General features: G+C 37.3%; 1 protein-coding gene and 1 non-coding gene across 2 annotated transcripts in view; one reads left to right on the top strand and one right to left on the bottom strand.

The window, feature by feature from the left end:
* Positions 1 to 13,554, bottom strand: part of HS6ST3 (heparan sulfate 6-O-sulfotransferase 3) — a 702,271-nt gene that overhangs the window by 109,624 nt on the left and 579,093 nt on the right. The window lies entirely within an intron of this gene.
* Positions 2,795 to 2,900, top strand: LOC114232405 (U6 spliceosomal RNA). Its single transcript, XR_003618462.1, has one exon. It is a non-coding gene; the product is annotated as a U6 spliceosomal RNA (small nuclear RNA).

Genomic DNA, 13,554 nt, shown 5'->3' with positions numbered 1-13,554 from the left:
AACAGACAGTAACCCCTAGCTGACAACCAGCAATGAATGGGGCTTCATTCCTAAAACCACTGGAAACAGAATTCTGTTGATCTTCTGAGTTACTTTGGAATCAGATTCTTTCTCAGAGCCTCTAGGTAACAACCCAGCTTGGTTCACACCTTGATTTTGGTCTTGTGAGCCCCTGCATATAGGACCTAAGTCCACCCAGACTTCTGCCTACAGAGCTGTGAGCTAAACTTGTGATAATTTGTAACACAGTAACATAAAACTGATACACATAGACAGACTGACAGAAAGATGTCACTGCAATCATTTTGAATTAAATATTAATTGAAATGACTCAGTGACATGTTAGGAAGACAATTTGGTGGTGAGCCCAGATCAAGTATACTCTCTTGGTTATTGCTAGAGAGAGAAGTTATGTTGCACACTTGTTTGTTATTTCTTTCGAACAAAATTTCAACCCCAGTTTAATATAATGTCAAAGATTAAAAAAAAACATTTTAATAAGTCATTTCATGATGATGGGTTATGCTTTCAAGTAGTTTCTTTCTCCTAGGCTTTTGACTTCTGTGAGGTAATTTAGTTATCTGTCCAGATTCATTACTACTTAAAAAAAATCTTTCCTAATCACATCAGCCCCTCAAATGGAATGCTTGAAATTATGGAGCATTTGAACAACTCAAGGAAATAATAATGGTGGGTAATTCAAGAAATAAAGGCAATTAAAATTTCCAGGAAAAGCAATATGAGAAGGAAATGAAACTATGATTTACTGCTTGGATCTATTTTAACCCACATTAAATAATCACAATAATATAAATATTCCTCATTGATTTTGATCTTTTAGAATTAGCTCAGAGTCCAGAAAATTTAATTATGATTATGGAACAGAATGTAGATGTTATTGATCTGAATAATGTAAAAGCACAAAAAAAAAAAAAAACATCTCAGAGGCACAAGGATGGAGAGTGGGAAGAGGAACCCATCTTAGAAATAAGAGGAGCAAGAAGCTATTTATACCTGATGGAACAAGGAATTAAGATTTAAGTATAACATGTTTCTTAAAATTTAATGCAAGCCAATAGAGAAATTGAACATCTTGATATAACTATATTTTAAAACTGTGGAGGGAAGGTGGTAAGTAAAATAAGTGAGTACAATCATTAACTTTCATCCTGGGGGGATAGATAATGTTTCAATTAGTAGAATTTTTACCTTAACTAGAGACACAGCAGTAATTGCTAGAAGGAATAGCTGAAGGTGGTTAATAATGTTGCCTCTGGGAAGTGATGCAAGGAATGGAAGAGAGTTAGAAAGGAAACTATTCTGTGCTTTTTAAAATTTAAAAATAAAAATATTTCAAGAATTCAAAAATTAGATAATAACATAATAAACATCCAAGTACACCTAGCTTTATCAAATTCAGTATTATTCCATATTTGCTCTAGATATTTTCTAAATAAAAAAATGTTAACATTTAAAAAAATTAAAACAAGTGAAATACAATTGAAGAGCCCAATGTACCTCTCTCATCCATTGTCTTTGGTCCATCCATAAATGAAAGGCTAGCTTGAGGTTGGTGTTTCATTCCCTTGACTGTTTTGTTATTCCTTTTATAGGTATAAATCCATAGCATTCATGGTATTATTTAGCATGTTTTCAAACTTTAAGTGACCAGTTTGCCAATATTTCCTTCAACATTATTTATTTGATATATGTTGCTCTACTCCATTTCAGATGTTTGTTTGTTTTGGTATTTAGTATATTTAGCCAAATGAGATTTGCATTTTATGACTATTCTACAATTTATTTATTAATCCTTCCATTAATGGAGACTTGGCTGTTTCCAAATACTCACTATTATACTAGTAAACAATTATGAATAGCCTTATAAATCTACTTGTGTATTAATACACATGTGTAAGGGTTGTTCTTGCCAACATATTACATCTAAAGCAGTGATGTTAATTAAAATTCCTACCAGCCATACATGAGAGTTGCTGTCGCTTCACAATCTTTCCAACTGTTGGCATTCTCAAACACATTAATTTTGCATACTTGATAAGGTAAAATGGCATTGCTTTGTATCATTCTGCCTAGACCTAGTCATCAGGAAGGGAGAGCACCTTTTCATATGTTGGTCAGATATTTGAGTTCCCTTCTTTGTGATTATTCTACTTGTACCCTTTACTCACTTTTCAATTCTGTTGTTTTTTCTTGGTAATAGGCAGAAATTATCTATATACTCAGGACACTAATCCTTTATTGTAAGATACATTTCCAATATTTTTTCTACATTGTCTTTCTACTTGGTTTGTGATATATTTTTATATAGGTATTGTGCATATTTAATATATCCTGATTTATCTATCTCTGCCTTTAAAGTTGATGAGGTAGATTAAGAAATCTCTTCCTACCCAGAAGTCATAAAATAGTCTTTGATATTTTCTCTTAAAATTTTTTAAGCTTTTCATTTTCACATTTAATTCTTTAATCCACATGGAAACTATTTAATCCACATGGACCCAAATAGTGATGTCCTTGTGGATAACCAGTTATCCTGGCATCACTTACTGACTAGCCCATTCTTTCCTTCACTGGTTTATATGCTACCTCTGTCGTCACGTTTCTATGCATGTGAAGGAGGTACCTCGGCTATTTGTTCTGTTCCAGTAATCATTAGGTCTTCTGAAATAATTATTTTAACCAATATGTAGGTTAACTTTGAAATAATAAATATTAATAAAAATAGAAAATCTAATCTGTTTTTTACTTTAAAGGTAAAGAATTTTCCCTTTTTGTACTGGCTTTGGAAGCACATATACTAAAATTGGAACATACAGAGAAGATTAGTATGGCCCCTTCATAAGAATGACATGAAAATTTGTGAAGCATTCCATATTTTTGCAGGAAGAGATTAACCAAAGAACTTATATGCACATATGCATAACCCATGGACACAGATAATAGTGCAAAAAAGGCCTTGTGCAGGAGGGTAGGGTAGAGGGGGTCAATGGGGAGAAAAAAGGGGATATCTGTAATATTTTCAATAATAAAGATAAATAAACAAAAAAGTAATTTTCTTTTTCCTTTTTGTTTTAATAAAAGTGCTTCAGTAAAATCATGGCTGGCTACTTCTACAAAAGCACTACCCCAAACAAATTACTTTTACAAAGTCACAAAATGGTTGAATGTGCATGCTTTGCAATATATATTTTATTTAAAACATTGGGTAAATTACTCAGTAGCATAATCTCATCCCTTGGTATAAAATAAAATTCATATATGGGAGGTGTTCACGATGTATTCTTGGAGAGGAGTTATAAACGAGTTCTAATGCATCTATTGGAGCCATTAAGCCTTGCTGGGTAAATAATGTGTGTTTTAAACATCCTTGAATCTATATTTACAGTCATATGATAAATGGTAATGGCTCTAAAGAGAAATGTTAAGATCTAATGGACACTGAGAAAAAATGGCGACGGAATAGAGTCGGGTTTGGAGTCTGTTCCTGGGGCGGAGAGTCGGAGCAGCAGAGGCTCGCAGAGGGAGTGTATGTGGGCAAGCCAAGGGACAGCTAAACTCCAGGAGAAGGCGGGGGAGTGCTGGGCAGTGTTCCTCTGACCGCGCAGCACCCACAGGGGCTGGGTCCCCTCCTGGAGCTGCGGGCTCGCCGGGCGCCTCGCCATCTTGCAAGGAAAGGAGGATTTTAGTGGAAACCTGACTTTCTGCGACAACTGCAAACACTGAACTGCTGGGAGCACCAGACCACCGGTCCCCTATCAGCGCAAACACTCGGATTCAAAGAAACTCTTCACTGCACCACGGAAAGGTCAGATTTTGTCTGAAATAAGCTGCGGTTTCTAATCCCCGCGGTGGGTGAGGGAAGCGCTGGGTGAGGGAAGTGCGGCAGCCGCAGGACTGGCAGGAGCCGGGAGGTCTGTGCCTAGAAAAATCAGCGGCAGTTGGAACTGCCGTGATCCGTGAATGAGGAGGGGGGTCTTCTGAGCTGCTAACAGAAGTGACCTCTTGAAAGCAACTCATTTTAATCTGACGAGGAGGGTCAGACTAAGAATTTTCAAAGGAGTGCAGGCTCCTTAGTCTGGGGCACAGACCCACGGTCCGCACACCTGGGCTCTTTCCGACTCTGATTGCTAAGCCCAATACAGAGGTAAACCCAGGTGGAAACCCTGAAAGACTGCAGGGGGAAGGTGTTTTTTCGGAACCTGGGGCCAGAGCTGCGTGTGACCATCAGAGAGGCAGCTCTGAGGCGCACACCTCCACAAACTGGTAGTGAGTGCCATAGAAGGGGGAAAAAAAAAAAAGAAAAAAGAGCTAGAGAGGCCCGGAAGTCAATTCAGAAACACTGCCACCCAGGGGCTGAAACGCTAATTGTCTCTGGTGTAATCAAAAATAAATACGAGAAATTAAGACAGGGCTGGCTTAAAAAGCAGGACTGGCTTCCAACACTGAGGAGCCCTGGAATGAAGCTGAACTGAAATACCGCCCAGACTGGGAAAAAGGCGTACCAAACAGAATAATAGAGGAAGTGAATGACAGCCGCTACTGCACATTTTAGTCTTCCTATTTTTTAATTTTCAATTCTTTTTTCAATTTTTTAATTTTTTTATTCTCATATTTTTTTATTTTCATTTTTTGCATCTTTTACTTAAGAAACTAATATTTTTTCTTTTTCCTCACTTGATTTTCACCTTTTTAATTATTACATTTTTATTTTCAATCAGCACTATTATTACTATTATTTTACTTTTTTTTTTTTTTTTTAAGGTCATTAGATTTTCCCTTTCTTTTATTTTCGGATTAGTGTCCTACATTCGATTTGCATCTTTCCCTTACAATCGCTTTACCCTATCTCAAAGCTAAAATTATGCCATCACTCTCCTCCTAACCTTTCCCCTTTTGGTCCCCAGTTTATCTTAACCCTTTCTGGCTTTAGATTTTCCCTACTTTTTCAGTTTACTCCCTGCTAAAACTTCACCCTACTTATATATCTAATTCCCAACCCCCTGCTCCAAATCCATACAAACCTCTCTCTACGCTACCTTTAAAAAATTATTTTTCTCTCGGGCCTTTTGTTGTTGTTTGCTTGAATGTTGATTAGATTGAATTTTTATGCTTTTTTATGAGATTGTTTTGATTATTCTTTTTGTCGGTTTGGTTGGTTCTTTTGTTTGCTTTGTTTTTGTTTGTTTTTTACTTTTGTTTTCCCTTGCCTCACTTGATATTAGCTGCTGTTACAGTTTGTATTAATCTCCAGGCTCGTGTTGCTGGAATTTGCTGGGAATAGTGGTTGTTCTAGTGGAGTTTACTCCCCATATATATAGTTTGTTCCCCTTTTCTCTCTTAGTATCATTCTTGTCTCTCTTACTTTTTTTTTCTTTTCTGTTTTTTCTTTTCTTTCTTTCTGCTCTTTTCCCAAGTTCAGATTCACACTCTTTGTTGTTGTTTTTTTTTCTTCGTTGTTGTTCTTTCTTTTTACTCTCCCTCTTCCACTCCTATTCCCTAATTTGTCTTTCTCTGGTGGTTACCTTTATTGGAGGTTATTAATATCATGAATACAATTCTGTTCAGTGCCTTGTCTGTTGTGCCTGGTTGTGTTGTATTTTATACCTTTAAATCAACGCCAGAGAGAGAAATCTATATAACCAGACATCCGGAGAAGAGAGACCATGAGGAGACAAAGAAACAGCCCAAACAGGAAAGAGAAGCAGGCATCACCAGAAAAGGAAGTAAACGATTTAGAGGCAAACAACCTATCAGAGAAAGAATTCAGAGAAATGGTCATAAAGTGGCTGAAAAGGATGGAAGACAAATTCGACAATATGAGTAAGAACCAAGAAGAAATGAAGAAGAACCAAGAAGAAATGAAAAATGACATCGCTGCTGTAAAGAACTCAATAGAAAGCATCAAGAGTAGACTAGATGAAGCAGAGGACCGCATAAGTGAGCTAGAAGACAAGATGGAAAAAAATACCCAATTACAACAGCTTCTAGAAACAAAAATTAGAAAGATTGAGGAGAGCGTAAGGGAATTTCGGGACAATACAAAACAAAACAACATCAGGATAATAGGGGTGCCAGAAGGAAAGGAAACTGAGCAAGGAATAGAAAACCTGTTTGAAGAAATAATAACAGAAAACTTCCCTGATATAGGGAAGAAAAAACCCACACAAATCCAAGAAGCTCACAGAGTTCCAAGCAAAATGAACCCCAAAAGACCGACGCCAAGGCACATTATAGTTAAGTTGGCAAACACCAACGACAAAGTAAGAATCTTACAAGCGGCCAGAGAGAGACAGACAGTTACATACAAAGGAACCCCCATCAGACTAGCAACTGATTTCTCAACAGAAACTCATCAGGCCAGAAGGGAATGGAATGAAATATACCAAGTCATGCAAAGGAAGGGTCTAAATCCAAGAATACTGTACCCAGCAAGGCTATCAATCAAAATTGAAGGTGAAATCAGGAGCTTCAGAGACAAAAAAGGACTAAGGGAGTTTATCACCACCAAACCAGCAATGAAAGAAATGCTAAAGGGTCTGCTGTAAAAAAAAAAAAAGAAAGAAAGAAATAGGAAGCAAAGAAGGTACACAGGGGTATAGAATAAAAATGGCGTCAAATAAGTACCTATCAATAATAACTTTAAATGTAAATGGATTGAATGCCCCAATCAAAAGACACAGGGTAACAGACTGGATAAGAAAACAAAACCCAGATATCTGCTGTCTACAGGAAACCCACCTCAAAAAAAAGGATGCATACAGACTGAGAGTAAAGGGATGGAAAAAGGTTTTCCAGGCAAATGGAAATGAAAAAAAAGCTGGGGTTGCAATACTTATATCTGACAAATTAGATCTCAAAGTGAAGGACATAACAAGAGATAATGAAGGCCACTTCATAATACTAAAGGGAGAAATCCAACAAGAAGAAATAACTCTGGTAAACATATATGCACCCAATACAGGAGCACCAAGATACATTAAAAAACTCCTGGAAGATATCAAAGGAGAGATTGACAGTAATACAATCATAGTAGGAGACTTCAATACCCCACTATCACCATTGGACAAATCCTCTAAACAAAAAATCAGCAAAGAAACATCAATCCTAAATGACTCACTAGAACAGATGGAATTAATCGACATCTTCAGAACATTTCACCCCAAAGCCACAGAATATACATTCTTCTCAAGTGCACATGGGTCATTTTCAAAGATAGACCATATGTTAGGACATAGGCAAAGTCTCTCCAAATTCAAGAAGATAGAAATCATATCAAGTATCTTCTCAGATCACAGTGGCATAAAACTGGAAATCAACTACAATAAAAACAACCCAAAGAAATCAAACACTTGGAGACTAAACAGCATGTTATTAAACCATGACTGGGTTACCAAAGACATCAAGGAAGAAATAAAAAACATCATGGCAACAAACGACAATGAAAACACAACAATCCAAAATCTATGGGACACAATGAAAGCAGTCCTGAGAGGGAAGTTCATAGCTCTACAAGCCTACTTCAAAAAACAAGAAACAATGGTAATAAATTACCTAACCCAACAACTCAAAGAGTTAGAGAGAGAGCAACAAGATAAGCCCAGTGTAAGCAGAAGGAAAGAAATAATAAAGATCAGAGCGGAGATAAACGACATAGAGACCAAAGAAACAATACAAAAGATCAACAAAACCAAGAGCTGGTTCTTTGAAAGGATAAACAAGATTGATGGACCTCTAGCCAGGCTCACCAAGAAGCAAAGAGAGAGGACCCAAATAAACAAAATCAGAAATGAAAGAGGTGAAATAACAACAGACCCCGACGAAATACAAAGGATTGTTACAAAATACTACGAACAACTCTATTCCAACAAACTGGACAACCTAGAGGAAATCGACATATTCCTAGAAAAATACAACCTTCCAAAACTCAATCAGGAAGATTCTAAACAGCTCAACATGCCAGTAACTATGGAAGAAATTGAAGCAGTCATCAAAAAGCTTCCGGCAAACAAAAGCCCGGGGCCAGATGGCTTCACAGGAGAGTTTTATCAAACTTTCAAGGAAGAACTAAAACCTATCCTCCTCAGACTATTCCAAAAAATTCAAGAGGAAGGAACACTTCCAGGCTCCTTCTATGAAGCCAGCATCACCCTAATACCAAAACCAGATAAAGACAACTCAATGAAAGAGAATTACAGGCCAATATCCCTCATGAACATTGATGCCAAAATCCTCAACAAAATTCTAGCAAATCGGCTCCAGCAGTACATCAGAAAGATCATACACCATGACCAAGTAGGATTTATTCCAGGAATGCAAGGATGGTACAATATCCGCAAATCAATAAACGTGATACATCACATAAACAAATTGAGAGATAAAAATCACATAGTCATATCAATAGATGCAGAAAAAGCATTTGACAAAATCCAACACCCTTTCTTGATAAAAACTCTCAACAAGGTGGGAATAGAAGGCTCATACCTCAACATAATAAAAGCTATTTATGATAAACCCACAGCAAACATCATACTCAATGGGCAAAAACTAAAACCATTTCCCCTAAGAACAGGAACAAGACAGGGATGCCCACTCTCACCACTCCTGTTTGACATAGTACTGGAAGTATTAGCTATCGCAATTAGGCAAGAAGAAGAAATAAGAGGCATCCAAATTGGAAAAGAAGAAGTGAAGCTGTCCTTATTTGCAGATGACATGATATTGTACATAAAAAACCCAAAAGATTCCATCAAAAAACTAATAGACTTAATAAATGAATTCGGCAATGTAGCGGGATACAAAATTAACGCCAAGAAATCTATGGCTTTTCTATACACCAATAATGAACTTACAGAAAGAGAGACTAAAAAAGCAATCCCATTTACCATCGCACCAAAAAAATTAAGATACCTAGGAATAAACTTAACTAAGGAGGTAAAAGACCTATACGCAGAAAACTACAGGACACTGAAAAAAGAGATAGAGGAAGAAGTAAACAGATGGAAGAACATACCATGTTCCTGGATTGGTAGAATCAACATCATTAAAATGTCCATACTACCCAAAGCAATCTACAGATTCAATGCACTCCCCATCAAAATACCAACAGCATATTTCACAGACCTAGAAAGAACTCTCCAAAAATTCATCTGGAATAAAAAAAGACCCCGACTAGCCTCAGCAATCCTCAGAAAGAAGAATAAAGTAGGTGGGATCTCAATACCAGATTTCAAGCTGTATTACAAAGCCACTGTTCTCAAAACAGCCTGGTACTGGCACAAGAACAGACATATTGATCAATGGAACAGAATAGAGAACCCAGATATCGACCCAAACCACTATGCTCAATTAATATTTGACAAAGGAGGCATGAACATACAATGGAGTCAAGACAGTCTCTTCAATAAATGGTGTTGGGAAAACTGGACAGATACATGCAAAAAAATGAAACTAGATCACCAACTTACACCATACACAAAAATAAATTCAAAATGGATACAGGACTTAAACATAAGACGGGAAACCATAAAAATACTAGAGGAATCCACAGGCAACAAAATCTCAGACATATGCCACAAGAACTTCTTCACTGACACTGCCCCTAGGGCAATGGAAGCTAAAGAGAAAATTAACAAATGGGACTACATCAAAATAAAAAGCTTTTTTACAGCAAAAGAAACCATCAACAAAACAACAAGAAAGCCCACTGCATGGGAAAACATATTTGCAAATGCTATCACTGATAAAGGTTTAATCTCCAACATCTACAGGCAGCTTATGCAACTCAATAAGAGGAAGATAAATGATCCAATAAAAAAATGGGCAACAGACCTAAACAGAATATTTTCAAAAGAAGACAGAAGGAAGGCCAAGAGACACATGAAAACATGTTCAAAGTCACTTATTATCCGAGAGATGCAAATAAAAACAACAATGAGGTACCATCTCACACCTGTCAGAATGGCTATCATCAACAAATCAACAAACAACAAGTGTTGGCGAGGATGCGGAGAAAAAGGAACCCTCGTGCACTGCTGGTGGGAATGCAGACTGGTGCAGCCACTGTGGAGAACAGTATGGAGTTTCCTCAAAAAACTGAAAATGGAACTCCCATTTGACCCAGTAATCCCACTCCTGGGAATATATCCGAAGAAACTAGAAACACCAATCAGAAAGGATATATGCACCACTATGTTCATAGCGGCACAATTTACAATAGCTAAGATTTGGAAACAGCCTAGGTGCCCATCAGCAGATGACTGGATCGGAAAACTGTGGTACATCTACACAATGGAATACTATGCTGCCATAAAAAAGAAGGAATTCTCATCATTTGCAGCAACCTGGATGGAATTGGAGAACATTATGCTAAGTGAAATAAGCCAGTCAATGAAAGAAAAATACCACATGATCTCACTCATTTAGGGATAGTAAAGAACATTATAAAGTGGTGAACAAAAAGATAGATACAGAGACAGTAAAGCATCAAACAGACTTTCAAAGTACAGGGGGAAAGTTTGGGAAAGGTGGGGGAGTTAGGAAATCAAACGAAGGACTTGTATGCATGCATATAAGCATAAACAATGGACGCAAAACTCTGGGGGGGGAGGGCATGTGTGGGTGTGGGGTGGGGGGGGTAATAGTAAGATATGTACACATATAATACCTCAATAAAAATATTAAAAAAAAAATAAATAAATAAATATAATTATAAAAAAAAAAAAAAAAAAAGATCTAATGGACATTTAAAACAGCACCTCAATATGTATTTATGCAAGGGATCCAAAGAGACTCAAAAGCAGTTTAGTTCTATTTGATCAATGGCGATCAATGGTTTTGAAATATGTAGAATATTTAGAGTCTATATTTAAAACTCCTATAATAAGAAGGTCTACAAGCTGATGGTTATAAATGTTTCTTCGTAGCTTGGGACAGATGTGGAATTCTGAAAATATCCCATTAACATCACATCAAAAACAGGCCAAGAAAATTTAGCACAGAAAAAGATGACATTTCACAACAGTAAAGTTGTGGTACCAAACAAGGAAAGCTGGTGCATCCTTTTTATATCCTCAAATGGATTTTGAGGAGTCATTTCAAGATAATTTTCTCTAAAAATAATATTTGAAATTTTACTGTTTTGAAAATTTCAATTTGATCTGCTGAATCCTTTAAATGCACTGGTTGTGTGGGGAGGGAGAGGATGCCATAGACTAGAATTTGCATCAGATTCTTGGAAAGCCTTTATTGGCTAAGAGTGACAGGAAACTGTGGGGGACATTTAGAAACTATCCAACAATTGCCTATCAACATATGAAATAGTCACCTTGATTGATTTGGATGGTAAGCCAACACTTCTTACTCTGAAAATATGATTATTTGACATTCTCACAGTATTAAGATGCAGTGTTGGTGGCTACTTCTTTCTCTCATTCTCTGGCCGCACAACACTACCTCTCAATCTTCACCCTGGAACAATAGGCACCATATGCTCTTGCTGGGGTGAGTCTGGTATCTCATTGAGTTCAACATATTGAATTCCAGTCCAACGGAGTCTATTACCATGAAACTCAAAATTCCATAACTCCAAATTACCCAGGGCTGCCCAATCCATCTGCTCCCTGCTGTATTGATGTTCCAAGTTTGTTCAAGGCTATCACATCAGGAAGTATCTACAGAGATACTGGTGTCAAGAAAGATGAATCTGTATTTCTTAGCGTTCATTAGTGTTCATGCCCTAAAACTGTGTTTAATTCTCTCTACCACTTACTTCATTGCAAATCAGTTCAATTTAACAATTTTTCATGAATCTAGGCAGCCCTTATACAATCTCCAATCTACAGATCACTGAATGAAGAAAAATCAGGACTGGTTCATTCAATAGGTAAGAAATGAAATCAGACTACTTCTGGCTTATGTATCTCTGGACAAATGTGCCATATTAGACTAAAGCATCTGTTAGCCCAGAACACTGGATTTCTAGACAATCATACATTTTATATTCTACTGGGTCAGAGAATCATAAGAAATCCTAATTTCACACATAGAAGACTAAGTGATCTACTCAATCTATTGCAATTATATTTGATGTCATTCTTTATATAGAACACACCAGAATTTATAAAACAAATAAGATTGATCACAATCTGGATTATAAAACCACAAGGTAGGGATATAAATAAACATGGAGTCATAAACAGTAACCCACAGAGAGAGTGTGACACAAAGTATATTGGAACAAATAAGAAAAGTCTGGAATGAGCCACTTAATGAAACATAAATAGAAAATATGTGGGAAGACAGCCTCTGGAAAAGTCCTTTGGATATGCAGGTGCTTAATTGATGCTTCGAATGGTGGCTTAATAAGGAGACATGTTTAGAAGTTAGGAAAAATAAATATATGTATGCACAGTAGAAGCCAAGAGGTTCACAGAAGGACATGAACTGACAAAATCCAGAGAGAATCAAGACAGGCAAAGATGAGGACCATATTGCCATAATTTCTTATATTCCTATTTTCATACAGAGACTTACTTAGTAAATGTATATATTTCCCAGAAATAAAATGATTCATCTCCATGTTAAAATGTGTCTTTCTTATTGTTATTTTATTACCATACACTACTTTATTAATAAGTTATAAATATAGTTAGGAATTTATGCATTATGCATCATTAAAGTGCCTAGTTACTTTATTTTCACTACACAAATATCTGGTGTTCTGGCTGGCCAGGCTCTGAGAAGTTGGGAGAATGGGTCATTAAGGCTTGGCCATTAGGAGATATAAGCTGAAGTGTGGTCAACAGGTCTAGACAGGTCAGGCTGAGGTTACTGGTCAGTGCAGGTAAAGGTCTAAGAAAGAATGGGACATAGGCTGCTCACCTTCCTTTGGACTGGGCAGGTTACACACAAGGCAGGAGCAGAGGTAGGACAGACTTATGATGAACAGAAAATGTTTGTTGGTGAGACCAGCTAAAGACCAGTCAAGGTATGAAATCATTGAGAAGGTGAGAGAAATGTGTTGTTCTGATACCAGCGTGGTTCATCCTAGGTCCAACTGGACAAATCCACTCTTGTTTCACCTTCAAAAACAGGGGCTGTTTATTTAGGGCGGAGGTAGATATATTTAGATTCCTAATTATAAATTATCCGGAATTCTCCAGGAGGCCCTCACCACCACTAGAAAAACATTTCTCTGTGCCCCATCAGGGGTCTCTCAGCTTGGATTTGTGAAGGGCTGTTGCATGGGAGGCAGCACCTGCCAGAAGGTGAAGTGTGACATGGGTCCCACTGCAGTGGGGTCAACCTGCTTCTCTTCATGGCAAGAGGGGCTGGGGGTGGGACTGTGCCTGACGCTTAGTAACCATTTAATAAACATTAGTTGAATAGCATATGAAAAAGTGAACTATCTGCCTAATCTATGTATTTATTGCAGACTAGAGGTCTGGTGCACAGATTCATGCACAGGTGGGGTCCTTTGGCCTGGCTTGTGAGGTTTGGGCTGAAACCAGCTCTCTGACATCCCCCGAGGGGTCC

The sequence above is a fragment of the Eptesicus fuscus genome, chromosome 8 (genome assembly GCF_027574615.1).
Source record: "Eptesicus fuscus isolate TK198812 chromosome 8, DD_ASM_mEF_20220401, whole genome shotgun sequence".
NCBI lineage: Eukaryota > Metazoa > Chordata > Mammalia > Chiroptera > Vespertilionidae > Eptesicus > Eptesicus fuscus.
Note: the sequence above shows the minus strand (reverse complement) of the source record. Positions and strands in the feature narration are given on the sequence as shown.